Source organism: Macaca thibetana, chromosome 20, assembly GCF_024542745.1.
Source record: "Macaca thibetana thibetana isolate TM-01 chromosome 20, ASM2454274v1, whole genome shotgun sequence".
Lineage (NCBI taxonomy): Eukaryota > Metazoa > Chordata > Mammalia > Primates > Cercopithecidae > Macaca > Macaca thibetana.
The window spans coordinates 20,824,247-20,851,487 of record NC_065597.1 but is presented as its reverse complement, the minus strand read 5'-3'; the positions used below and the strand labels follow the sequence as shown (position 1 = coordinate 20,851,487).

The 27,241-nt window shown below is 43.1% G+C and overlaps 1 protein-coding gene and 1 long non-coding RNA gene across 2 annotated transcripts in view; one reads left to right on the top strand and one right to left on the bottom strand.

Annotated features, from left to right (window-relative positions):
• The window catches only part of LOC126944004 (uncharacterized), a 77,343-nt gene that overhangs the window by 3,799 nt on the left and 46,303 nt on the right, over positions 1 to 27,241 (top strand). The window lies entirely within an intron of this gene.
• Positions 1 to 27,241, bottom strand: part of VAT1L (vesicle amine transport 1 like) — a 188,589-nt gene that overhangs the window by 159,792 nt on the left and 1,556 nt on the right. The window lies entirely within an intron of this gene.

The window sequence follows — 27,241 nt, the reverse complement described above, 5'->3', positions numbered from 1 at the left end:
AGTGAAAGCAGTAGCTGCAGAGTTTACACTGATTCAAGAGATGGCCCCTTTGTCTTCTCTCAGAACCTGTTTATGCTTACTCTAAAAACATATTGACTAGCCTGGCTATTAGAATTCCTAGTACTTAATCAAAGGTAAAAAATTTACCAGGAAGAGGTTATAAACAGACACATGGAAAGCAGCCAGACCCAATGGCAACCAGCCAGTGCCTGAGAAAAAGAAAGAAGACCTAACTAAAAAGGTCTCAAAACAACCAACCATCTCTCCTCAATCATCACGCACACTTACACCAGCACTATGCATAAACAGCTCCCATAATAAAGAATATGAGCCATCAGGAGATAACATTATGTTCCGCTGGAGGAGACGGGACTCAAAGAGAGATCAAAGGAATGCCCCAATAGATACGGAAATACTGGAGTGTTTTAAAAATCTAAGTTATTTCCAGATGAGAGATATTACTGGAAATTTCTGATTAACACATTACTTTTGGAATAAGAAAGTTAATAAAATATATCAAAGTCATCATAATGGAAAACCATACACTTGATTCCAATGATGCTATTAGCAATGCTCCTGGACTCTTTTTATTTTATCAGAACTACTCTTGGGAATTTCATTTAACACCCATTTGCTAATCACATGGGAAAACACATCTCATTAAACATGGATTTTTTCCCAACAGATGTGGTTGTAATGTACTTTTTTTTTTTTTTTTTTTTTTTTTTTTTTTTTTTTTTTTTTTTTTTTTGAGACAGAGTGTTGCTCTTGTTGCCCAGGCTGGAGTGCAATGGCTCAATCTCGGCCCACTGCAACCTCCACCTCCCAGGTTCAAGCAATTCTCCTGCCTCAGCCTCCTGAGTAGCTGGGATTACAGGCGCCTGCCACCATGACCGGCTATTACAGACGGGGTTTCACCATATTGGCCAGGCTGGTCTTGAACTCCTGACCTCAGGTGATCCACCTGCCTCGGCCTCCCAAAGGGCTGGGATTATAGGCGTGAGCTACTTTGCCCAGCCTGTACTTTCTGTTTTTAGAAGCCACCATCTCAGAAAGACTCGTACTATAGAAAGTACACTCTTCAGTGTGACCCAACATCCATTAGCATCCAACCACAGCTTCTTTTCCAAGCTAGATGACTTGAACTAGTTCTTTTTTTTTTTCTTTTTGAGATGGAGTTTTGCTTCGCTCTTGTTGCCCAGGCTGCAGTGCAATGGTGCGATTTTGACTCACTGCAACCTCCGCCTCCCGGGTTCAAGCGATTCTCCTGCCTCAGCCTCCCAAGTAGCTGGGATTACAGGTGCACATCAACATGCCTGGCTAATTTTTGTATTTTTAGTAGAGATGAGGTTTCGCCAAGTTGGCCAGGCTAGTCTTGAACTCCTGACCTCAGGTGATCCGCCCACCTCGGCTTCCCAAAGTGCTGGGATTACAGGCATGATCCACTGTGCCTGGCCGACTTGAACTAGTTCTTAAGCACGTCTTTCCTATTTCTTCCCTGATCTCTTTGGACCCAAGGAAGCATCTAACTCCACGTGTGTCCACTGGTCTCACTTATGAGTCTCATACAAAGGGATTGAATAAAGATGAGTAAAATGATTTCCTTGAAGTGTGGGCTCAAAACTCACCACCTTCTCAAAGTTTTCCCAACCACAAATTAGAGAAGTTTCACATACTGTCCCAGCCGGTGCTTCTCTAAAGTGCGCCCTCCTTGAAGGCAGCCATATGCCTCATATTTCTCTGCTTCCAGTGTGCCTGGCATGCATCGGACCCAAAGAAATATAGTAGGGATTCAAGTAGCATCTGCTGAATGAAGAAAGAGTCATGGATATTCAAAAATATGTGCTGCCAGTTTGAGTACTAATTCCTTTTAAAAAGCAGTCAAAGAATGTTTGGAGTAATGGATACGTTTCTGAATGATATGTGTAGACTCCCAAAGGTCCTACTTTAACGGTTAGCAGTTATCCAGGTCAGTTATTAACTGAAATGTTACCCAATAACATGGCCAATTCCTTAAGAGCTTGGGGAGCGTGGGGTACAAATCCCAGTTCTACCACTTCTACCTCTATAACCTGGGAAAAGTTACTGAACTTCTCTATGCCTCAGTTTCCACATCTGTAAAGTGGGAGTTAGGATAGTACCTACTTCACGGGGCTGTCATTGAAAATTAATGCACATAAAGCACTGACATGTGGTGCCAGGTACGTAGTCAGTATTCAATACATGTTAGCCTTGAAATTTGCATCTTCAGTTAAGAAGGCAGAAGTATGTGATATATTTTAGGAAGACACTCATAAAAAAGGTTAAAAACACTTTCAGAACTGACATGGAAAAACTTCAGCTATCTCTGAACTTCACTTGTATAAAACGGCTGATTTTCTGACACAACCAAATAAATAAAGCATCACTGTATAACAGTAAAGGAAATTTCTACATCCTGAAACAAGCACTCCATCTCATTTAATGTATATTTTAGCTCACTGTGTTTTTCTTTGCGTGAAAACCAATGATTTCCCAAGACCCTGTTGGAAAAATGCTGGAAGAAATTAGTTGCCATTTCTGCAAACATGGCAGCCCCCTGGAGAAGGCCTCATCTTTGACACTTAGTACGCTGCTCAACTGGGCTGCCTGCATTCGCCATCCAGCATGAACTGGGCCCAGTGATGGTAAACTGAGAGTCAGCTACTTAAATTCCAGTGAGAAGAGCCTAACGCTGACTTTTCAAAAGCCTGTAGCACCCTGTTTCCTCAGTGAGGCATTAGGTGATTCTGTCAGGTCATGGAGAATGCCCCCTATTTTTAGGATGTGGGTGTATTTTGGAGACAGAGACCAGGACAGGTCAGTATTGTTTATCTCCACACAAAGGGGATGTAAATAATTGTTAATAGAGTACCCCCAAGTGTTGGATCAAACCTGTTTCTCCTGATATGGATATAGCTAGCTTTTGCTGAGGGTTTAGTTTGTGTCAAGAACTGTGCTAAGTGCTTGACTTTTGTTATTTAAGACTCATCAATACTCCTCCTATGAGGTATGAACTATCACACTAATTTTTCAGATCAGAAAACTGAGACCCAGAGAGCGTAAGTCACTTGCTTGCCATGACATCTTTTCAAAGTGTCAAAGTCGGGATTTGAATTCATGCAAAGTCTAGAACCTGACCCCTTAGGCAACACGCTCTACCTCTTTATGGGAAACTTCTCTATGCCCCGCCCTTGCACATACAAGAGCCATGTTTACAGCTCTTTATATCTTCCCCTTTGCAGAGAGTTGATTGCACCAATGTGGGCCCACTATTGGAGGAGTGGCCATTCATAATCTAGACAGGAGCATATTCCTTAAACTGAATAAATGAGCCGGTCCAAGAACTGGCTGTTCTTTGTAAAACTGTGAATTGGGAAACACACATCAAGAGAACGACTTAGCAACAGAAAGGATGTCAAAAGACAGAAGTGAGTGAGAGAGACCTAGTTGACCCGAGCTTTGGTGAAGCATACGTGGAAAAGTCAATAGATGGAAGAATTAAAAGAAAAAACATGAAGAGCAACAGAGTCAACCCAACTCCCTGCACCGGGATGAGGCTTTGTAGACTTCCATTGCCGAGTTCCCTATAATGAGCACAGGTCCAGTCTCTGAGCTTGGGGAGGTCCAGCTCCATCACACCTCCTGCTCTCTGATTTCCATGAGTTCCTTCATTACTTCACACATGTGTTTATAGCAGAAGCTCTTTGTTTGGATTACCTGTGTGGTCCCTGTCACATGAAACCAAAAGATACAAACTCAAACGAATACCATTATCAATCACTCCCAATCACGCATTGGGACAGACATTGTTGATTCTATTTATTTTTCCTCAGACAAAACAAATAACTTTGTTTGTTTAGAGATAATAAGTTATTTGCCCAAGGCCACACAGATAGTAAATAGTGAAATCTATGAACTTAAAAACTTGAGTCTAATCCTTTTCTTTTTCCACCACAACAGAAAAAAAAATAAAAACAAAACAAAACAAAAAAACAGGGGCATTGACATGCCCCTGTTTTGCACAATTACAGTTTCCAGTATTCTCTAAGGTAATATGATTCTTAGTTAGAATGTTTTTGGGGGTGGCAATGACTACACCTGATTACTCAGGCCCACAAAGGGAGTAAAATTTTTATACAGCTCTTAAACATTTGAGATCGTTGCAAAAAAAAAGACATAGTGTTGGAAAGTGCCTGACATAAAGTTCTGCCAGGTAATCCTATTTTTCTCAAAGATTGGTACAATTTTAATAAATAATATAAGACTGTCTCAGTTTTCTTCTCATACTAAATTATTAGTCAGAGGCTAAGTTTAAAGAGTTATTATTGAGACATAGCATCTTGAAGGAATGAAGACAGAGGTTTGAAAAAGAGACCCTGAAAAGCTCAAAACATAGAATGAGGGATCTGAAGACATGTGAGGGAAGATACAGGAAAACTGGGGGACAGTTCCTTAAAATAATAACACTTTCTTCTGTTTGTATAGTACAGCACAGTTTGTCATGTGCTTTCATACACATCTCATTAAACTTTGTAACAAGCTGAGAAAAGCAAGAAGTGCAGATACCATTAATCCCATTAAATAGATGTGAACATTGAGCCTCAGATAAGAAAACCGACTTGTTAAAGGCAGCACAACAACAGTGACAGCACATGACAGAGGCAGAGTTGAGACCTGAGTAAAGGTCTTCCAACTCCTTGTTTTTTGTGTATCCCATAACACCATGAAATCTCAAGTAAATCAAATGTTACTAAAATAAAGAATTTTAAGATTGAGGAAAGCTGGGGCATGGTGGCTCACGTCTGTAATCCCAGCACTTTGGGAGGCTGAGACAGGTGCATTACCTGAGGTAAGGGGTTCGAGATCAGCCTGGCCAACACGGTGAAACCCCATCTCTACTAAAAATACAAAAATTAGCCAGGTGTGGTGGCGCACGCCTATAGTCCCAGCTACTTAGGAGGCTGAGGCAGGAGAATCGCTTGAACTTGGAAGACAGTGAGCGGAGATCACTCCACTGTACTCCAGTCTGGGCAGCAGAGCGAGACTCCGTAAAAAAAAAAAATAAAAATAAAAAATAAAATTCAGGGACAAGAAGACTGAAGGGAAGCAGTGAAAGGAAACAGATGCAGTTGCTTCGGTTTTAGTCTCTGTACTGCCATCAATTAGCGGTGGAGTTTGGCTAAGTCTCTGAAACTTTCCCCAGCTCTCATACTCTGTTTGTTTGATGGTCCTTTATCCTATGGGCTCTGTTTCAAACATTATCAAAATCAAAGCTTAGGTAGAGAGGGAGAGACACTTGGTGGTCTTGAGAAAAAAGACATTGACTTGTATGCTTAGACTCAGAGCTAAAAGCTAGTCTTGGCCTCTACACTTTCTTTTCTGTTATCTAGTAAGTGAGGAATATCGCCCTGTCAAGTCTCCTGAGAGACATTTAGCTGCCTTTATTTTTGTCCTACCAAAGTCAACAAACATTGCTCCCGTGATGATACTGCTACGTGTTAGGTATTAAGGGATGGAGTGTTTTAATCTCCATTTGGTGCAAAAGGGAGGTGAGGCCAAGAGAGAAGCCAAAGTAACTTGTCCAAGGTTATATAATTGGTACCAGAACTGGGAATATGAGCCCTTTTTATATGACTGCCAAGCTTGAGTTCTGACCGCCAGGCTGTCATTGTGTGATCTATAAACCATGGTAGGTTTCTGTGACTTCTTGTCCCCAAAGTTTATCGTTTGGAATATTTTTTGGGATATGCTAACAATATCAAATGAAGACACATTTTATTTCTTAAAAGACATCACTAAGTGGATGACAAAAGAATCAGCCCAGCTATAGTTTATTAATTTTCCAATTTGAGGTGAAAAGTGACTCAAAAGAAGGAGTTTAGCAAAGAAGATACAGGTAGCATGGAGATGCTCCCTTGTCTTCTACTCTCCTGGTGAAAGGAAGGCAGGGGTTGCTCACGTGAAAAGATCTTAGGCCTCTTGCTATCCCGTTCCTTCCTCAGGTTGTTGGTATCCTCAGCACCAATCATGAAAATCCAAATAGCGTCAGATCAGTAAACAAATCTCCCTCTTCCGAAACCTACTTCTCTATTGATGCAGATTATAGAGCCCCATCCTACATTTTCATATTACACTCAATAGAAATCCCAAGTCTTGCTCTGTCATTAGCTCAATTAAGAGATAGAGTGCCAAAGAATCTTCAGAAACCCACTGTTTTATTAGGTTGGTGCAAAAGTAATTGTGATTTTTGCCATTACTTTTAATACTTACTGTAGGGATTTTGTTAAGTATATAATTTGCTACAATATATATTCACGACTTTATGAAGACAGTATTTTTTCCTCAAATTTCAGCACAAGGATTGGCTTTATGGATCTTATAGGCTCAGTACAGTATATACATTGGTTATCTTTATTTCTTTGCATTGGCTGTTAGGAAGCTCTGAGCCAAACTGATGACATTCATTCTCTATATCATTTTTGTTGTTGTTGTTTTTGAGACAGAGTCTAGCTCTGTCACCCAGGCTGGAGTGCAGTGGTGCGAACATGGCTCACTGCAGTCTTGACCTCCTGGGCTCAGGTCATCCTCCCATTTTGGCTTCCCAAAGTACTGGGAAGTGTGGGAAGTGCTGGGCCACCATGCCTGGCCTCTATATCATCTTAATACTCAACTTCATCTTAATCTCTGAATACTTTGGAGTTTCTACTTTTTAAATCCTTACACTCCATTACCAGTATTACTAGTATTGTGAATGGTTCTCAAACTTTATTGTTCATCAGAATTTCCAGGAGGGCTGGTTAAAACACAGATTGTTGGACCCCACCTCTGAGTTCTGGACTCAAGTAGGTCTGGGGTGAGGTCTTAAGTTTTTCATTTCTAAGTTTCTAAGTAATGCTGATGCTGCTGATCTGGGAACCACCCTTAGAGAATCACTGGTTTTTTTTTTTTTTTTTTTTTTTTTTTAAAGCTAATTCAAGGCTTTTTCTAAATGAGACAGAGTAAAAATTAAATGGTTAAATCGAAAGTAAATGACAGTTCTCATTGTCCTCCAGGGCAGTTGAATTTTTGATCTTAGTCCAGAGGATTATAGTTATCCTTGCTAGATTTGGTGTTATTAGATTAAGTTCATCATTCTCACTTGTCTGTCTCTTTCTTGAATCTTAATTCTTTCATCAAAAAAAAAATTAATTCTTCCTCCTGGATTTGTATCCTGTGAAAATGTGGTTATCATGACACAAACTTCTACATCTAAGTTGCTGATAAAAATATCAGACAGGCATTCCCATTCCTGGTTACTAAGGATGTTTGTGAAGACCATGAAGGATGTCATGGAGGAAATTTAAAACACAAGACTAGCTGACACCCTTTCTTCAAATCTGGAGCTCTCATGATTCTATGAAATAGCTCCAAGACACCTTGAAGTCATGTGTGGTAAACTCGATAAAGACTATGAACCCTTTCTCTTTGTGAGTAATGGCAGTAGATCCCCTCCCTCCACCATAGCTGCAATTGCTGAGAAGAGGGGGTGAGCCTTGAATACAACCACTTTTTTAAATGCAAGTCAGGATCATTTTTTTTTTTTGACATTTATTATTTTCTGAATGTGCACATCCTGGCCCCAGCTCTGAGAGTCTCTTTAGTGAAAGCACATACTCTCATGTATTGTTAGGGTTGCAAAGGAACACTTGAGTAGCCCAATGTCTGTTGTTCCCATGGAAAAAAAATGATCCAAAAAGGATGGACTCTTTCTGAGAGGACTCTCCTATAGGGCTTTGTGACTGTTGGAGGCATCCCCAAGAAGCTAACAGAAATCTGACCATTCTAATTTCTCTGACTGTGGAGGATGGGAAGGAAAAGAATTGTTTTTTTCTTTTGTGGCTAGTAATTGTAATAGGAGACTTTCATGGGGCGCTTGCTATGTGTCAGGCATGGTGTTGAGTGTCATTTCATTTTTTACTACAATGATAAACAATGCTAAGAGATCAACAATATTACCCCCATTTTACAGAGAACAAAACCAAGGCCCATTGAGGTTTACAAAATGTTGGTTTTACCTGGTTTACATTGCTTGCGAAAGCAAGCGATGTGTAAATCCAGGGCCTGTGCTCTTGACTAACGTACTTGGCTCTCCTAGAGAAAGATCATTGCTCAGTTTTCCCAGTTACAAAGACAAGACCTCTCCACTCAACTAGCATATTGAGCACTCACTGTATACTATGCCGTATACTAGGTAGTGGATGCCCAAAGTTAACAAGGGGTTCCAAATTCTCATGGGGAAACAGAATCATAAAAACTGATCATGGCCAGGTGCGGTGGCTCACACCTGTAAGCTCAGCACTTTGGGAGGCTGAGGCGGGTGGATCACCTGAGGTTGGGAGTTCAAGACCAGCCTGACCAACATGGGAAAACACCATCTCTACTGAAAATACAAAATATTAGCCAGGTGTGGTGGCACATGCCTGTAATCCCAGCTACGCGAGGAGGCTGAGGCAGGAGAATTGCTTGAACCTGGTGGGTAGAGGTTGCAGTGAGCCAAGATCACACCATTGCACTCCAGCATGGGCAACAGGAGTGAAACTCTGTCAAAAACAAACAAACAAACAAACAAACAAACAAAAAAAAACCACCTGATCACAATGCGATGAGTGGTCTTCTAGAGCAATGGACCTTTTTGGCACCAGGGACCAGTTTAATGAAGACATTTTTTTCCATGGAACAGGGGTGGAGGGATGGTTTCCGGATGATTCAAGCACATGACATTTACTGTGCATTGTATTTCTATTATTATTACACTGTAATATATAATGAAATAATTATACAACTCAGCATAATGTAGAATCAAGTGGGAGCCCTGAGGTTGTTTTCCTGCAACTTGATGGTCACATCTTGGGGTGACAGGAGATAGTGACAGATCGTCGGGCATTAGATTCTCATAAGAAGTGCACAACCAGCTGGGCGCAGTGGCTCATGCCTGTAATCCCAGCACTTTGGGAGGCCGAGGCGGGCGGATCACGAGGTCAAGAGATTGAGACCATCCTGGCTAACATGGTGAAACCCTGTCTCTACTAAAAATACAAAAAACTAGCCGGGTGTGGTTGTGGGCGCCTGTAGTCCCAGCTACTTGGGAGACTAAGGCAGAAGGATGTGTGAACCTGGGAGGCAGAGCTTGCAGTGAGCCAAGATTGCACCACTGCACTCCAGCCTAGGTGACAGCGAGACTCCATCTCAAAAAAAAAAAAAAAAAAAAAAAGCACACAATCTAGATCCCTCACATGCGCAGCTCACAATAGGGTTCATGCTCCAATGAGACCAGTACCAGTCTGTGGCCCGGGGACCCCTGTTCTAGAGTGTAGGCAAAGTGCTCATATAGCCCCCAGGGCACATGCTAATATACAATATTACCATGAAGTCAAAACATCAACCTCCAGAAAATTCTCCCCAAAGAATTATTCCAAGTAGTCCTCTGCAATCACCAAAGCTAAGTTTAGATCTTTAGCGTTAGCTTTCTGGCTCCTCCTCAAGTGGGTTGCTTGACTTTGGGCCTTAGTTTTTCCATCTCAACAATGGGATAGTAACATACCCACCTTATGGGCTGTTGTGTGGATTGCATGTGACAGTATATGTAAAACAGAGTACCTCATACACAGTAAATGCTCAATAAACATGAGCTGCTTTCCACATCACTGTCATCACTATGACACAAAGAAAATGCCATAGGTCAGGTTCCCTGGGAAACAGACTCCGAGACTGAGATTTGCAGCAAGAGGTCTGATAGGGAGTGTTCTAGAAGAGAACTCCTGGATGGGCAGGAGGGAAGCTGGACTGGGGACGGGGAGAAGTTGAATTCTGATATATCAGTAAAGTGGTCTCAGTTCATCCTTGCAACGTTCCAGACATAGCATGGTTCCTTGGGTAACACTGAATCAAGGCAAGGGAACTGAGCCTTCGCACCCCTGAATCAACCAGTCAGGAATGAGGGCTGCCCCCAGGGAGGGGGTGCAGCCTTGGGGAAAGAGACTTCCTTTGGCTGAGAACAATTCCTCAGGAGAAACCAGCTGTGAGCTGTCGGCTGCCATCACTCCTGGTAGCTGGGGCAGTGAGCACTGAGATTCTAAAAGGATGCTTTGGGGTGGTGCACACCAGCACCCACTATGAGGAGAGTGATGTGATCTCCCCTTTCAGGGTTTATTCCCTTGTGATCACAGAGCAGCTGTCACTGATGGTGAATTTTTATGAGGCTTCTTTGCACAGCGGTCCCTGAGGAGGAAAGATCTAGTGGTTTCTATAACAAATGGTGCAAAGGCAGGAAAGAGAAAGATCTTTAAATAAAAACCTGAAAGAATGAGAGGAGGGGGAAAGAACCTGCTGGGATCAGGTGCTTCTCACAGAAAGCATCCCTTAGGAGTGGGCATGCCCCTTGCTCCCATTCTCTCAGCCCCTCTCTGGTCCCACCCCGCCTTCCTATGGAAGGGAGAAGACAGCACAGAGTGGCCACGGCTTGATTTCTCCCTGGAGCCACCAAGGACTAGCGTCCCTATGGAGAAACAGTCCATTTTTTGCTATGATGTGACAGCTGTTTCCTAAGGTATGGCTGGTGATAAAAGTAATGTTTAATAAAAACAGTGGTTTCCATAGAAAAAAAGGAAGTGAAGATTAGAAAAATAAAGAGATCAGGCCGGGCACGGTGGCTCACGCCTGTAATCCCAGCACTTTGGGAGGCTGAGGCGGGCAGATCATGAGGTCAGGAAATCGAGACCACCCTGGCTAACACGGTGAAACCCCATCTCTACTGAAAATACAAAAAATTAGCCGGGCGTGGTGGTGGGCGCCTGTAGTTCCAGCTACTCGGGAGGCTGAGGCAGGAGAATGGCGTGAACCCGGGAGGCGGAGCTTGCAGTGAGCCGAGATCGTGCCACCGCACTCCAGCCTGGGTGACAGAGCAAGACTCCGCCTCAAAAAAAAAAAAAAAAAAAAAAAAAAAAAAAAAAAAGAAAAAGATAAAGAAAGAGATCAAGGAATTTAAAAAGGGGGCAGAGGCTGGGCACGGTGACTCACACCTGTAATCCCAGCACTTTGGGAGGCCGAGGCGGCCAAATCACCTGAGGTCAGGAGTTCGAGACCAGCCTGACCAACATGGTGAAATTTCGACTCTACTGAAAATACAAAAATTAGCTAGGTGTGGTGGCTCACGCTTGTAATCCCAGCGACTCAGGAGGCTGAGGCAGGAGAATTGCTTGAACCCGGGAGGCAGAGGATGCAGTGAGCCAAGATCTCTCCATTGCACTCCAGGGCAAGACTCTGTCAAAAAAAAAAAAAAAAAAAAAAAAAAAAAAAAAAAAAAAAAAAAAAAAAAAAAAAAAAAGGCAGAGACTAAGGAAACGATAACAGAAAAAGGAACAAGCAGATAAATACACGCAGGATTGGTAAACTGCTTGGGGAAAATATATGAAAAAATCACACTTCAGGGCTTTCTATGTGTCTGTGGGAAGTCAGAAATAACAACACTGGCAGAGAGGCAGGCATCAGATAAAACACCATCAAATTCTCAACAGGAAGCTTTTACCAGCCCTCTGCCTGGGAACCTTAACCAGCGCTGCATTTGTGGCAGCCTTTGCCAGCTCTGGGCAGAGCCAAGCGGACCTCAAGCGAGGCTTTGTGCCAAGCAGACGCAGCAAGGGAAGGTGCGCTCTTTGCTTATTCTGCTCTCGTCTTGCTGATAATATGTTCATCAAAGCACTTAACTCCCAATCCATGCAGGGTCAAAGAAGCAGATGTTTGATTCATTTTCTCATTGCCCCAGAACTGAAGCTTTTGTTTTTGTTTCTTAATCTCAATTGAAAACTTGAAAATGCCTAGGAAAATAGGCATTGATCTCAGAAGATCTTGGGCATAAATCTTCTTTTTTCTTTTTTGATTTGCTCAAGCGCCGGTTTTGTTATCTCAAGACTGTGAGAACAGACTGACACAAATTTGCTGGGGAAGAAAAAGCTCACAGTGACCAAAGCAAGGACACTGTTTATGCACATCTCAGGTGGCAGCTCTAATTTGAGAATAGCCAGAATTGTCTCGGAGAGGTCTTAGGATTCACCTGAAGAATCCACCTGTGTTCAATCAGAGGCTGGAAAGGGTACGTTGGGATGCTCAGACTCCCCTCCCACACTGCTGGCCCGTGGCTCTTGACACCAGTCCTCTTGGTGACCAGTTCCACATAACCCTGTCCACCCTCTCTAACCACTATTTTAAGATAAACAAACCACTGCAGCCATGGGAGACATACAGAGTTTTCTGACCCATCTGATTTTATTCATAATCTACCACTTTACACTAGTAGTGCTGTCATTGCCCCACTAAGATCCCTTTCTCTATAACATATGCTGGGAGAAAAAAGTTCTCTTTGCACTGGGACTTGCTAAATTTGTACACCGCTGCTGGAGCTGAAGACCACCACCTTTTCCATCCTCAAGAAGGAAGCTCATTGTAGCAGGAGCACAAGATGCTAACTCATGAGGAGAGAGAGGATAAAAGATGGAAGGGAAATGAGAGGGGAAAGCCCAGAATCCCAGGGACAAACTCAACACGATGGCCAGCATGACTGAAATAAGGACAGACAGGAGGGAGGAGGTGACTTGGCAGTGATGATGAGGGTAATATAGGTTGGGGATACAGTTGTACGACTTCTTTGTTTCTACCGTGTCTGAGAAAAGAAATACATTCAGATCATATGTCCAAATTAGTATTCAAAACACACCTCAGTAGTATTTCCAACGTAGAACAAAATGGCCAAGGAGACACATTGAGAATCTAAATGTCTAGAGCCAGTTTTCAGCAGAAACAGAAAAGCCGGGTCCAAAAGTGTCCAAAACAAGCACTCCTGGATGCTGAGACTAACTCTTTTGACTTTGAGACCTGGAGTTATTTACTCTCAGCACCTCCTCAGCACACAGCAGGAGGTATTTATTGCTAAGGTCCCTGTAAAGGTTAACATCTTTATGCTCCACATTTGATGTTGACCAAGGCATTGACTTCAAACAGGTGCTCGGCAGTGACTGGTTGCATAGAACATTTAATGTCCTTCAATTTAAATTCAACAGACCCCTCTGTGTTTTGGGGCTTGGCTAGGTACTAATGTCACAACAGTGACAATGACATCTCTGCTTTCCAGGACTCAGAGATCAACAAAGGAATGACTATACAGCATGACAGTTCCATAAGAGGAGGCTATACGAGAGTCACAGCTAGTGCAGAGAGGGTAGTTCTTAAATCACGTGACTGGGATCAGGTTCTTCTCAAAGAAAGTATCACTAAATGAGTGTGCCCCTTGCTCCTGTTCTCTCAGCCTCTCCAGCCCCATCTCACCTCTCCACGGAGGGGAGAAGATAGAGTGGTGATGACTTGATTTCTCCTCGGAGCCAAAGATGGACAGGGTCCCCATGGAGAAACGGTCCATTTTCGCTACAACATGACAGCTATTTCCTAAGACATTGCTGCTGATAAAAAGAATGTCTAGCCGGGCGCAGTGGCTCATGCCTGTAATCCCAGCACTTTGGGAGGCCGAAGCCGGCAGATCATGAGGTCAGGAGATTGAGCCCATCCTGGCTAACATGGTGAAACCCTGTCTCTACTAAAAATACAAAAATTTAGCCGGGCGTGCGGGCGGGCGCCTGTAGTCCCAGCTACTTGGGAAGCTGAGGCAGGAGAATGGCGTGAACCCAGGAAGCAGAGCTAACAGTGAGCCCAGATCACGCCACTGCACTCCAGCCTGGGCGACACAGCGAGACTCCGTCTCAAAAAAAAAAAAAAAAAAAGTCTAGTAAAATGGTTGTTTCAATAGGAACAAAAAGGAGATGAAGACTTGAACAGACACGTCCAAGAGAACGCTCTGGAATGATGGAAATGTTCTGTGTCTGCGGCTCTCCAATATGGTTGCCACTTGGCCACGTGGTATTGAACTCTTGAAATGTAACTAGTGTGACTAAGGAACTGAACTTTTGGTTAAGTAATATTTAAGTCTAATGGATCCTAAGGAGGAGACAGGAGCACCATCTCTACCCTATTATCTTCCCTGTAGACTTTGAGCAACTTTAGGGCACAGGGCTTGTCTTAAAATCCACCTTTCAATGTTCAGTGCTTAGCACAGGGCACATTAAAGGCTGGCAAACAATAATTTCTCCACTGAAGGTGTAAGTAGGAAAATACCTAGGAATGATTTGAGAGCCCTCTTCTTTCTTTTTGCAAAAGAAATAATCTCTTAGCCGTGCTTGGCTGGCGGCCCTGCTGCGTCCACTGCTGTGATGGTGAGAAGGAAACTGAGAAGATCAAAGACTTGCTTGATTGATGCGCTTCAAAAAAAAAAGCAAGGATTTACTCCTGGAAGATTAAAGACTAGATATGAAAGGTGAATAAAGATTGCCAAGAAATAGCAAGAGCAAGGTTTCAAAATCTGGAAGAGTTTGAAGACAGCAGAGAAGAGTTTGGAGGGAGCAGCGGCACTTGTGGGATGTACACAGGAAAAGAAAATGTTTGAGAAGTGTTGTCCGTGCCGTGAATGGATGCAACTTTAGTGTGTGTGTGTGTGTGTGTGTGTGTGTGTTTGAGGTGGGGTCTCACTCTGTTGCCCAGACTGGAGTGCAGTGGCACGATCTTGGCTCACTTCAACCTTTGCCTCCTGGGTTCAAACAATTCCCTGCCTCAGCATCCCGAATAGCTGGGACTATAGGCGCCTGCCACCATGCCCGGCTAATTTTTGTATTTTTAGTAGAGACGGAATTTTACCATCTTGGCTAGGCTGGTCTTGAACTCCTGACCTCATGCTCCACCCTCAGCCTCTGAAAGTGCTGGGATTACAGGCATGCGCCACCGTGCCGGGGCAACTTTAGTGTTTTCTAAGGGACTCAAGACTTTGACAGTGCTTTTCAATTATTTTGGAAGCTAGGTCTCCATTCAAGAGCAAACAGGCCCAGCTATCTTAAGGACACAAATGGAAAAAAGATGACCAGGAAAGAAGCCTGCTAAAAATGCAAAAGGAAGATGTGGAGTCTCCCACATGTGCTGCTGGCTAAGGACAGAGATGCTGAGGCTCAAAGCGGTGGGAGGGTGAAAATTGCCTTTGCCATTCATTTCCTATGTAGTAGTAGTCCCGGAGCGGGGTCAGACAGAGAAGGCCTTCAAATCTGAAAGGACTGTTTCAGGAAGGTGGGCGCATCGATGGCTGCATCATGCATCCTCGATTCTGGCTACAAAACGTTGAGTCACAGTTTATTACGAGGTCCCCAATCGGAACAATTTTAGTGAGTTTAACTGAGCGGATAAAGGAAAACCAATTAGAAAATCATTCAGACCAATCACAGGTATGATAGGTTTAATAGCTCCGCATTAGCTGATTGAAGTAGGTGTAGCACAGATAAATGAAAAACATTTCTTTCCGATCCTAGATGAGGGATGCTATTTTTTTTTTTTTTTAATGAAAGTGTGTACTTTGATGGACAGTCCACTCAGAGATACAAGTGTGCCTGTGTTGGGAGGAGGGGCAGGAGTACAGACAGTGCAGTTTGAAAGTCTCATCAGGGCTCCCTTGAATCATACCGCTCAGACTATCTGGGCCAGTGGGGCTGCCCCACAATGTGTTCATTTGCATGAAGAGCAGCTATGTCTTCTGGGAACAATAACAAACCTCATCCTAAGGGAAAAGTGAGTTGGAGAATACAGGTCTGGATGAAGCAGGCGGGGAATGAATAATGGAAAGCTGAATGTTTAATGTTGTCCTTCCGCACCATTGAAGGTGTTTTTCAGCTCCGGGAGTTCTTGCCTGGAACAGAGCAGTAAAAGGTAGTGACAAGGAGCGCGAGAGGTTGTGGGAGCTGGAGAAAGACAAATGCTGGTTTGAAAGCAATGTTTCTGTGGCTTGTGTGATGATTGGTGAGTTCATTCACTTCCTTGATATTGGTTCTTCATGGGTAAGATACTTGGTATCACAGACATCACCATAAAACACGGCATAGAGCGGGCAGATCACCTGAGGTCGGGAGTTCAAGACCAGCCTGGACAACATGGCAAACCCCATCTCTATTAAAAATACAAAAATTAGCCAGGTGTGGTGGCACATGCCTGTAATTCCAGCTACTCAGTAAAGGCTATTATGGGGCCAGGGGCAGTGGTTCACACCTGTAATCCCAGCAATTTGGGGAGTCAAGGCGGGCAGATCACCTGAGGTCAGGAGTTCGAGACCAGCCTGGACAACATGGTGAAACCCCTTCTCTACTAAAAATACAAAAATTAGCCAAGTGTGGTGGCACATGCCTGTAATCCCAGCTACTCGGGAGGCTTGAGGCAGGAGAATTGTTTGAACCCGGGAGGCAGAGGTTGCAGTGAACTGAGATTGGGCCACTGTGCTCTAGCCTGGGCAACAGAGTGAGACTCTGTCAAAAAAAAAAAAAAAAAAAAAAGCTATTATGATAATAGTGAAATATAATTAATGTATCTTTCCTATTAACTCCAAACAGTGGGAGCATTAAATATACAAGGTAGCATGTGCTGCTTTGTAACCTGCATTGGGGGGAAAATGTGCCACAGCCCAAGCAGGGAGCCTGACTTTCTATCTGGAACAGGGAGAAAATGGGGACATATTCTGGGTAGCTTTGGTGTATGGCAGTGGGAAAAGAACAACACCATAGGAAAGGTTCAGGATCATTTGGGGAACCAGGAGAACTGTGTTTCTGAGTACCTACGCAATACCTCTTAGGCAACCCTTGAAACTCTCTGTGGGTTTTGAAAGGTGCAGTTTGGGGGTCCTGATACCTACGGAGGGTAGGGACAGAATCGTAGAAATATGGTTTTAGGATTTTAACATCCAGGTTGGTCGGCCTTAGAGTCCCCAGGCATACATGATAATCCCATGTATTGCAGGGATGCTTGAGTGATTGCTCATGGAATAACAGTCATTGGGGCTGCATGGCAGGTTCTCTCTAAGAGCTTTGGTCTGCGGCACTCGATGGAGCCAGATGTCAACAAGGAGAAAATTACAGAGCATCTTGAGAAGTCAGAGACCCACATTTCCCAGGCTAGAGAAAGTAGTTATTAGCACAAAAAGTGCATTTCGCTTCCAAGAGAATAGATTGTGTTAAGGAGAAGTAAAACTCCTGAAAACATAGTTCCTTTGGTGTTCTTCCAGGTTCTCACTCAGAGATCTGCATGTGAGAGGCCTCAGGAGAGATTTAGGTTCTTGTTGGAGAAAGCTGAGATGAAGAAGGGAAGTTTGAGCCCCACTCACCAGGCATGACCACTGTTTGTATCAGGAAGGTCATGTTTACTAGAAAGTCAGTAATATATTTACTCATTCTTCAGGTTTATTGAATGCCTACTGTGAACCACGCACCATGCTTGGCATCCAACAGTTAACTGATCACAGAGAAAAATCTTAGAATTTCCAAGGTTACCAAAAAGATTTACAACACGATGGGTCTCAAAGTTGAAAATATATGTTATTTAATGTGACTTAATAACTGTGCTGAGAAAAGTACAATCACAGGAGAGGGAATGAACCTGACTTCTCCAGTTCCCCTCGGATTCTTCACTTTTTACTGGATGAAGAAGAGTCTTACATCCACCCATGATGGCTACCATTTAAATTAGTCCCATGTGCTTCTTATCCCCTCTCCAATCCTTTTGGAGTATTTACCCTCTCCTTTTCCCCCAATACACACACACACACACACACACACACACACACACACACACACACACACACACACACACACACACCCCGGGGCTGTCAGATATGATGCTCACATTCTTTTAGACCAAGGTAAGACAGCATGAGGCACAGGTGTGGTCAATCACAGCTCCTCATTTTCTTAAGCCAGAGAGAGAAAGAGGAGAGAGAGGGAGACAGTGGAGAGGGGAAGAGATGGAGAAAGTGAAAGGGAGAAAAGGGGAAAGACAGAGGGAGGGAAAAGAAGGGAGGGAGAGAGACAGAGAAAGAGAGGGAGAGAAGAGGGAAGGAGAGACAAGGAGAGGAGGAGCAGGACTGGGAGAGGAAGAGAGGGATAGAAATCTCCAGAGCCTGGTATGTGATTTGCAAAGAACCAATCAAATTCCTTCCTTAATACATGAAAACTGGGAGAGAAAAAAAGTTCTCTTTGCACTGGGGCTTGCTAAATTTTTACACGGCAGCTGCAGCTAAAGGCCACCACCTTTACCAGCCTCGGGAAGGAAGTTCATTGCAGCAGGAGCACATGAAGCTAACTTATGAGGAGAGAGGATAAAAGAAGGGGAAGGAGAGGAGAAAGTCTAGAAACCCAGGAACAAATTCATCGTGATGGCCAGCAGGGCTGAAATAAAGAGAGGGGAGGCCTTCCTGCCCTCTGAAGATCTCTAAGCTTGGTCCAGTTTCTAGCACACAGTAGGAGCACAGTATATTTTGATTCCATTTCCTCTCTTGTCCCTTCAGGAATTAATCTTGATCTTCTTGTATATGTCATGACACAGTGGCACATCCTGCTTGAGCTACTTTTGATGTCAGGGCTTTGTAATCTTTGGGGGATACAGGTGGAGTCTGAATGAGGGACTCTATTCAGAAAACTTTATGAAGCATGGAGGGACTTTTTAATGTCCTATTTCTTTGTACCTCCTCCCCACCATTAATATCTATCAAACACATGTTATACGACACACACACTTCATTTATTCATTCATTCAACAAATATGAAATGTATCAACATCCTTGCTAGGCACTTCAGCTGCATTACTTTTTTCTATCCCCACACAAAAACTTTTACCCCATACATGCTAGTATTATATCCATATTACAGATGAGCAAATTGAGGTTTCAAAAGACTAAATCATTTTTCCAAGGTTATACAGGTAGCTAAAATTGTTAGAGCCAGGATTTGAATCCAGGCTTGTTTTAATTCACACATTAACTATTTTATAACCAAGAAGCATACTGCTTCTCAACTGGCTTGGGTGTATGGCCAGTGCCAGGTTAAGAAAGGAATCATTGTCATCCCTTGCCCAGGAGATAATTATCCTGCATTAGGCTCTGGGAACCACAGTTATTTAGAGAAGTCAGGAGTGAGAGGACCCAATGCTTTGACTTCGGGTTCTGTTTGGTAAGGCATTGTTTAGCATGTCCCTGGCTCCAGGAAAATTCTGGGGACGAGGCATCAGGGTCATTGACAGGAGACTGAGGACAGACGCTGACTGCATGTTCTCATCAAGAAAATATGACGTTCAAAGATAAAACAGCTTCTTTCACTGGAACATCTATTTTGTCTCCTGAGCCTTCAAACATAAAACTCATTTTCATACCATGACTCCAACCGATGTCCTGTATGAGATCACACACAGAGGAATCAAACTAATTTGAGATTATATGCTTGCCGCCCTTTCCTGTGAAGAGTCTCTTCTTCCTTCTAATTACACTTTTTCTTCTGTGACAAATGCCAAGATGTCCAAAAGGCTGTCTCTTAGGAAGAGGAAGTCCCAGGAGCTTGGGGGTCATTGGGGCATTATTTCTTCATGCCTGGGTGAGCTCTGCTGTCAGTGTTGAGTGTCAGTGATGGGTCCAAAGTGTGGGATTTGACTCCTTTGAATGAGAGTGAACCAAGCTCCAGAGGCTGGATTGTCTATATACATCCAGCTAGCAAAGAAATCCCTGCAGCAACCCATGGGTGGGGATGCAGGGGGCTGGTGGGAAGGCAGCAATAGATCAGTCCAAATCTATTCCCAACCCTGGAAATTGGGTGGCTTTGAAAGCCAGCATCCAAAGAAAAATTGCTGGGCGTAGTGGCTTAAGCCTGTAATCCCAACACTGTGGGAGGCTGAGGCAGGCGGATCACCTGAGGTCAGGAGTTTGAGACCAACCTGGCCAACATGGTGAAATCTGTCACTGCTAAAAACACAAAAAGTAGCCAGATGGTGTATGCCTGTAGTCCCAGCTACTCAGGAGGCTGAGGCAGGAGAATCACCTGAACCTGGGAGGCGCAGGTTGCAGTGAGGTGAGATGGTGCCATTGTACTCCAGCCTGGGTGACAGAGCAAGACTCCATCTCAAAATCAAAATAGATTTAAGGGGTACAAGTGCAGTTTTGTTGCGTGGATATACTGTGTAATGGTCAAATCCGGGCCTTTAGTGCACCCACTGCACCAGTAGTGACCACTGTACCATTAGGCGATTTTCAATCCTCATCTTCCTCCCACCCTCACACCTTTTAGAGCCTCCAATGTCTATTATTCTACTCAGTGTGTACCATGCCCATGGGTACCCACTTCTAAGTGAGAAGGTACCAGGTTGGACTTTCTGTTTCTGAGTTATTTCTCTTGGGATAACAGCCTTTATCTCCATCTATGTTGCTGCAAAAGACATTATTTCATTCCATTTTATGGAAAAGCCAGCATCCTACTCCCTGCTGGCAATGTAGTTTAGTGTGAGAACCACTAGGCAAGAAACCAGGAGATAGCAATTCATGTTCCAGTTCTGTATGTAAAAGCCCAAGTCATTTGGGAAGACACAGCATTTATTGAGTACCCACCATGTGCAAGCCACCATCAAGACTTCTATAGACACTCAGCTAGTCTTTGTAACAATACGTAAAAGTGCATGTCATTAACAAAGTGAGGAAGTAGACAAGTTGAAAGTGCTATTTGCTTAAGATCACACAGCCACAGTGAGGTAGAGTTAGGATCTGAACGCAAATCGATTGTAGCTTCTCACTATTTCCACTCTATCCCTGAGTCCCAGCTTCCTCTCCTAGAAAACATGGATGATAATTTTGGTGACACCTACCCCATGAGGTGGTGAGGATCAGATGAAATGCTGAGGTACATAGTAGGTTTTGTCACTGCAAAGATGCTGCAGATAGATGGTAGGGTGGGTGCAATGATCAGTCGCCATTCCCTTTGCCCATCATCAGCCACCTGCCATTGGTTTCTCACTAGTCCCTGTACAGTTGAGATCTGGCTGCTGTTCATAGAAACCTAGTATACATCGGATGTTCTATAAGGTTGTATCTCCATTTTATAAGTAAAGCAAATAACACTTAGAGAGCTAAGCAACTGGCTGGGCGTGGAGCCTCATGCCTGTAATCCCAGCACTTTGGGAGGCTGAGGCGGGCAGATCACCTGAGGTCAGGAATTCGAGACCAGCCTGGCCAACATGGTGAAACCCTGTCTCTACTAAAAATATAAAAATTAGTTGGGCATGGTGGCAGGTGCCTGTAATCCCAGCTACTTGGGAGGCTGAGGCAGGAGAATCTCTTGAACTCGGTAGGCAGAGGTTGCAGTGAGCTGAAATTGCACCACTGCACTCCGGCCTGGGCGATGGGGCAAAACTCTGTCTCAAAAAAAAAGGGGGGGAAAAGGGAGCTAAGCGATTTGCTCAAACACAAATGGTTAATAAAGGGCAAAGCAAAATTTTAACCCATGTCTGCCTGAAACCAGAGCCCCAGCACTTTCCAAAGAATAAGCAGCTTCCTCCCAATCTGCACTGAGTCCCTACCAATGCTAGTTGACCAACTAGGTGGAATGAATAAATCTTTTCTGAGTGGACCCATCCACCTTCGTTCCTGCTCTTCCTTCAGGCTCTTCCTTTTGATTCCAGGTTATTTTTAATTCCATACTTTCAACCCCCCAAAAGGTTTAATCCTGAGGAAATACCTACCACAAACAAGTCATCAGAATTATGACAACAGTGTTGATTTTTAGCAAATTAAAACGTTCTAAATGGCACAGTTTATCTATTTGTTGTTAAGCTGTTAATAAGCTGTTAAGCTATTTGCCATTTACTTCACTTTTATTTTCTGAAATTATTTCTACTTGGATGAATCCTATTTCATGTAAAATATTATTATAACAAATCTCAGTTTCTCAATCTTTTTCCCACTCCACTGTAAATTCTACCAATTATTGCTCTATTAGTGAGGTTATTCTTTGGCGGCTATTTTTTTTTAGCAGCAGAATGGAAAAATTGGAAGACAGGAAAATGTGAAGATACAGATTGAGGGAGAGGGGACATAAAACGGAGAGAAAAGACAAAGGCTTCTCTATTGATAGTGAGATCAAAATATTCTCAGGGGGCAAGATGGCTAAGTATAAACAGTGGGTTCAAATGATGGGGTCAAAACATATTTCTTTGTTCTCATGAGCTAGAAGAATCACTGATTCTAGGTTTCCTTTCGTCTTCAAATCGCCAGAAAAGCAAGAAGTCCATTTCATTATTAGATAAAGAGCGGATATTGTCACCATCCCCAATCATCATCAGCAAGGACTCAGTTGATGACAGAATGCAAATTTCATTAAATAAAAATGACCCCTGAGCTAGCACTTCCATGTTCTCATCATCAAATGAGGCTTAAATATGACTCAGCATGGAGTCATCCTTTACTGTCAAATCCTGACGCTTGCATCCAATACAGAGTGATTCAGAACACATTATTCCAATCTCCATGTCGGAGTGGCTCCTGACTTGGCATTAGAAACCCTCTGAGCAATTTCTTAGTTTTACAAACATCTGTGTCACTTAACCTCATGGACGCCACTTGTTTATTTGAATAAACACAGGGAATATCATGTTGGCCACGTCTCATTGCATCAACCTTACTAGTGACAGTTTAATGCTCTGTTGTTTGGGGATAACTTATACTCAGTTTGCCAATGTAGCAATGGCCTGATCAACGTAAAGGAGGCAGAGGGAAGAACTCCAATATTTTGAGTGGTTCAAGGAGTGGTAATTGTGATTGTGTTTAATCAGCATGGGTGTTCTGGGTCAACAGTCATAGTAACTCCATCTAGATGGATCCCCCAAAGCATCCCACATACTATATCTCACAAGTGTAGACAAAACGGATGTAGTTCAGAAACATAATGGCTGTTTTGGGGTGGGAGGCAGGATACTACTGTGCAATTTTGAGTCTTAGCAGTTGTACTTCAAATCAGTCAAGTACATTCATGGCTCTTTCTCTGTATATTCCTGTCTCTGTGCCTGTCTGCCTCTCTGTGTCTCTTGGTCTCTCATGATTTGTGTGTGTCTCTCTCTGTCTCGTTCTCTTTTATGTCTTTGTCACTGTGTCTCTTTGATTCTGTCTGTCTCTCTCTGTCTCTTTCTCTTTTATGTCTTTGTCACTGTGTCTCTCTGATTCTCCAAAATGTAAAGAGCCATATGGGTTTTAGGCACACTTGGGTTTTCACACGGCTCTTCCACGTAGCAGTCTGTGATCCTGATGAGGAAATGTCAGTTTCCTCATCTTTAATTGGAGATGGCGATACTGATTTTGTTGAGTTGTCATTAGGATGAAATGAAACAGAGTGTATCGCAGGCAACTCAGTTCCTGCCTCATAACAACTGGTCAATATACATTTATTCCTTCCCCCATCTCCAATTTACTATACCCTTGTGACATATTAGAATCCCACCAATCTGGTAGCTTTCTTCTGATGTGGCCTGCCCTCAGCCCATTTTCAGATCAGCCAATGGAACCATGACTGGCTGGAACCATTTTTCATCCAATTGGTCTCTTTCCAGCAGTTTCATGTAGCCTCTTGCTGTAAATCACTCTGGGAAAATAAATGTCCCTAATCCATTAGTGCCCTTCTACTGCAAGCCAATTGGAGCCACAAACCAGACAAGGTTTGTTAATGGCCACTTAAATACATTCTTGCAGCCCAACGTGGAGACCCTCTGCCAGCCTAAAATTCTAGCAGGCCCTGTCTCAGAGACACTCAACTGTGACAAGACTGATAGCAGCAAAGGCACAGTTCTGACTTGTATCAGTTAGGGGAGAACTATACACCTCAGTTTGCTTAAGACAGTTCCAGTTTATGATTATAGCTTCTCCTATGTAGGAGTAATTATAAACAGTGCCCCTTTTGCTTTTAGAAGAGGTTCAGTTTGTTTGAGACCAGCCTGAGCAACACAGTGAGACTCTGTCTCTATAAAAAATAAATTTTTTAAAAATTAGCTGGGCACGGTGGCACATGCCTGTGGTCCCAGCTACGCAGGAAGCCAAGGCAGGATGATCACTTGAGCTAGGGAGATCAAGGTGGCAGTGAACCATGATCACACCACTGCACTTCAGCTTGGGTGACAGAGCAAGACCCTGTCTCAAAATGTAAGAGCTCCAGTTTGAATAATAAACGATATAAGTATCTACAGCAACCAAACGTAAAAGTTTAGATAATAATGGTTATCATTTTTTGACTACTTGCTATGCCTGTCTCAAAATATAAGAGTTCCAGTTTGAATAATAAACTATATAAAGTATCTATGGCAATGAAAAGTAAAAGTTTAGATAATAATGGTTATCATTTTTTGACTACTTGCTATGCCTGTCTCAAAATATAAGAGTTCCAGTTTGAATAATAAACCATATAAAGTATCTATGGCAACCAAAAGTAAAAGTTTAGATAATAATGGTTATCATTTTTTGACTACTTGCTAAGCACCAGGCATCCTTATAAAGGTCTTTGTATATGGCATGTCATTGAAGCTTCATTACAACACCATGAAGGGAGATGATATTATGAAATGGATGCTCTGTTTTATAGCCCAGGAAACAGAAGCTTGTTAACATGTTCTTAACAACAACATGGCCAAGGCCAACCAGAAGGCAGGGTTTGTACCTCACCCAGATCCCATCTATGGGCAGCACGCCCATCCCCAAACTGCTGGAAGTGTTGGCTGCTCAAGCCTCAGTCATCCCTTTCCCTAGAGAATTTTGCTCAAATAGAAGCCACTTCTGCTTGAGAGGCTTGATGTCCCCACTTAGGAAGCAGCCCACAGCCAATGACACACAAGGCTCCGTCTGTTCCTTGCTTCAAGGTGGGACTGACTCTGCAGTGGGATCCAGCTAAGACCACATCCTTGCTTAACACCTTCCTCTTCCCTAGCCTGCTTCCCTTGTTCCCATAGGTCTAAAAGCACGCTTTCAATAAACCACCTGGAAAAGGATACCTGTGTCAGGCTCTGCCTCCAAGGAGCCAGACCTAAGACGTCCAGTTAGCAAGTATCAGAGCTGGGACTCGTGTCTAGGAAGCTCTCTTAATCACTAAGCAAATGTGACATGATATTGCCTACATTACATACATGATTAAAATGATGGCCTCCAAGTTGTCAGGTCACCAAGCAGCATATATCACATTGGTCTAGATATGGCAACAACAGCAGTCACAACGAATCCTACTTATTGAATGCTGACAACAGCCAGTGTCTTTCTTGCATTGGATCCTCTCAACAATACCATGAGGTTCATTTTATCATCCCCACTTTGCAGATAATGTATGGTAAGTTTGGAGACATTGAGACACATCCCCCAAGGGCATATGGATAGGAAGAGAAGAGACTTAAGCTTATATCCAAGTCCATCTTTCTTCAAGGACCACATGCTTTTTCCACCTGATCACTTAAACCTCTTGTTGCATAAAGAATTCCATGAATAATTGGTGAAATCTATCTGCCATCAAAACTGACATTTAAAAAAACAATTTAGACAGAAGACTCTGCTATCACTCCAACCTTGACCCCAGCAACAGTTCTCTTCGAGCTGCATTTGACCAAAATGTCTCTACTTTCTGGAGAAGGAGCAAAGGAAATATCTTCGGTGGAGAAAAGAAAGTGAGACTTCCTGCTAAGAGGGGAATCACATGTCCTATGGCTTTTCCACCAAGGGAGACAAAATGGAATAAAAGGAGAACAGCAAAAATTCAAGGAGAAGCAGATTCAAATCCTAACTCTATTATTGTGTGATGTATTTGGCAAATGACTCAATGTTTCCAAGCCTCAATTTGCTCTTCTGTTCTACAGGAAAAATACTCATGCCATTGACCCATGAATGAAAAAGAGTAAATGATATAAAATAGATATTCCTTCCTGCCTCATCTCTTCCATTTTCATAAAATGTATAGCCAACTTGGAACGTCATTCCAGGTCTAACTAATACTGGTTCAAATGGACTATGCTTTATTCCAAGCAAAAAGCATATCCTATTATAACAAAAAGGTTTCTATTAAAAATAGCAGATAAAAGGGAGACCTTCATCCAGGAAGCCATCGGCTGATTCATAAAAATACAGAATGAGTCATCCTGGATCCCAAGGCTAAAACTTATAATCAATGGGTATGTCTGGCCAGCCAATCCCAGCCCACTGGAGAAGGAGGTGCCCAGTGGGCCATCTTTACAAGCCTATTACAATCCTTGTAAAACCATTAACTCTGTTTCTAGCTTGGTGAAAGGAAAATCAATCTGGGCTGTTAGCAACACTGTATCCTAAATGTACCTGCAGCCTGGCTGGCTTTCTGAACAACTCGGGTGGAGGAAGTGCAGTGATTCCTGTGTGTGTGTATGTGCGCGCGTGTGTGGAGCTCCACTGAAGAACAGGCTTGCACATCTGGCTTTGAAAATCAATGTCTTGGCCTTCATCTTGACATTTATTATTTCAAAATGCTTCAGTTCCTATTAGCAATTATGCAGTTAGCATAAGACTGGAAAACACAGAACTATGTGTACTGCAGATGATGCTCTTTCCTTTAAAAAGTAGTTTTATCATTTTCACTCTCTGAATATATACCCTGACGTAGAATCCTAGAATCCCATCCTCAATTTGGATGAAGGGTCATAAATTACATACACATACATATGTAACTGTATATATAATTGTATATATGTATATACACATGTATGTATACGTGTGTGTATGCAGGTAATATTTTTTGATGAAGTGGTTAAGGAAGGAGAGTTCTAAATGCATGGTTTTAGTTGTACTAAGCAAAAGCTCTTCCACTAGCAAGTAAAGAAAAATAATGACACAACAATCCTCCTCCGAGCTCTTTCCTCAATCCATTCATTCAGCGATAAGTTATTTAGGGTGTGCCGTGCGCCAAACAGTGTACTAGGCATTGTGGGGTGGGGGAGTGGGCTGGTCTTTGGGGATTTAGCTGCGAAAGGTCAGGTATAAGCTCTCCTTCTGGGATCAAACAACTTGATTCAATAAGAGTTCATTGTACAGGATCCCCCGGTTTGCAAAAACCTCTTCCTTTACCCTGAATTCCTCACCAGAAGCCCACGAGTAGTGTTCAGAGTCAAACCTGACCAGCTGCATATATGAGCAGCAAGACAGGGATCAGTGCCTGCTTCTCCCACTAGCTGCCTTCTAATCTGGCAGATGAAACCTGCGTCTGCTCTCAAGGTGGTGAAGGGGAGGGACGCTCCTTTGCATTTCTCTTGCCTCCAGATC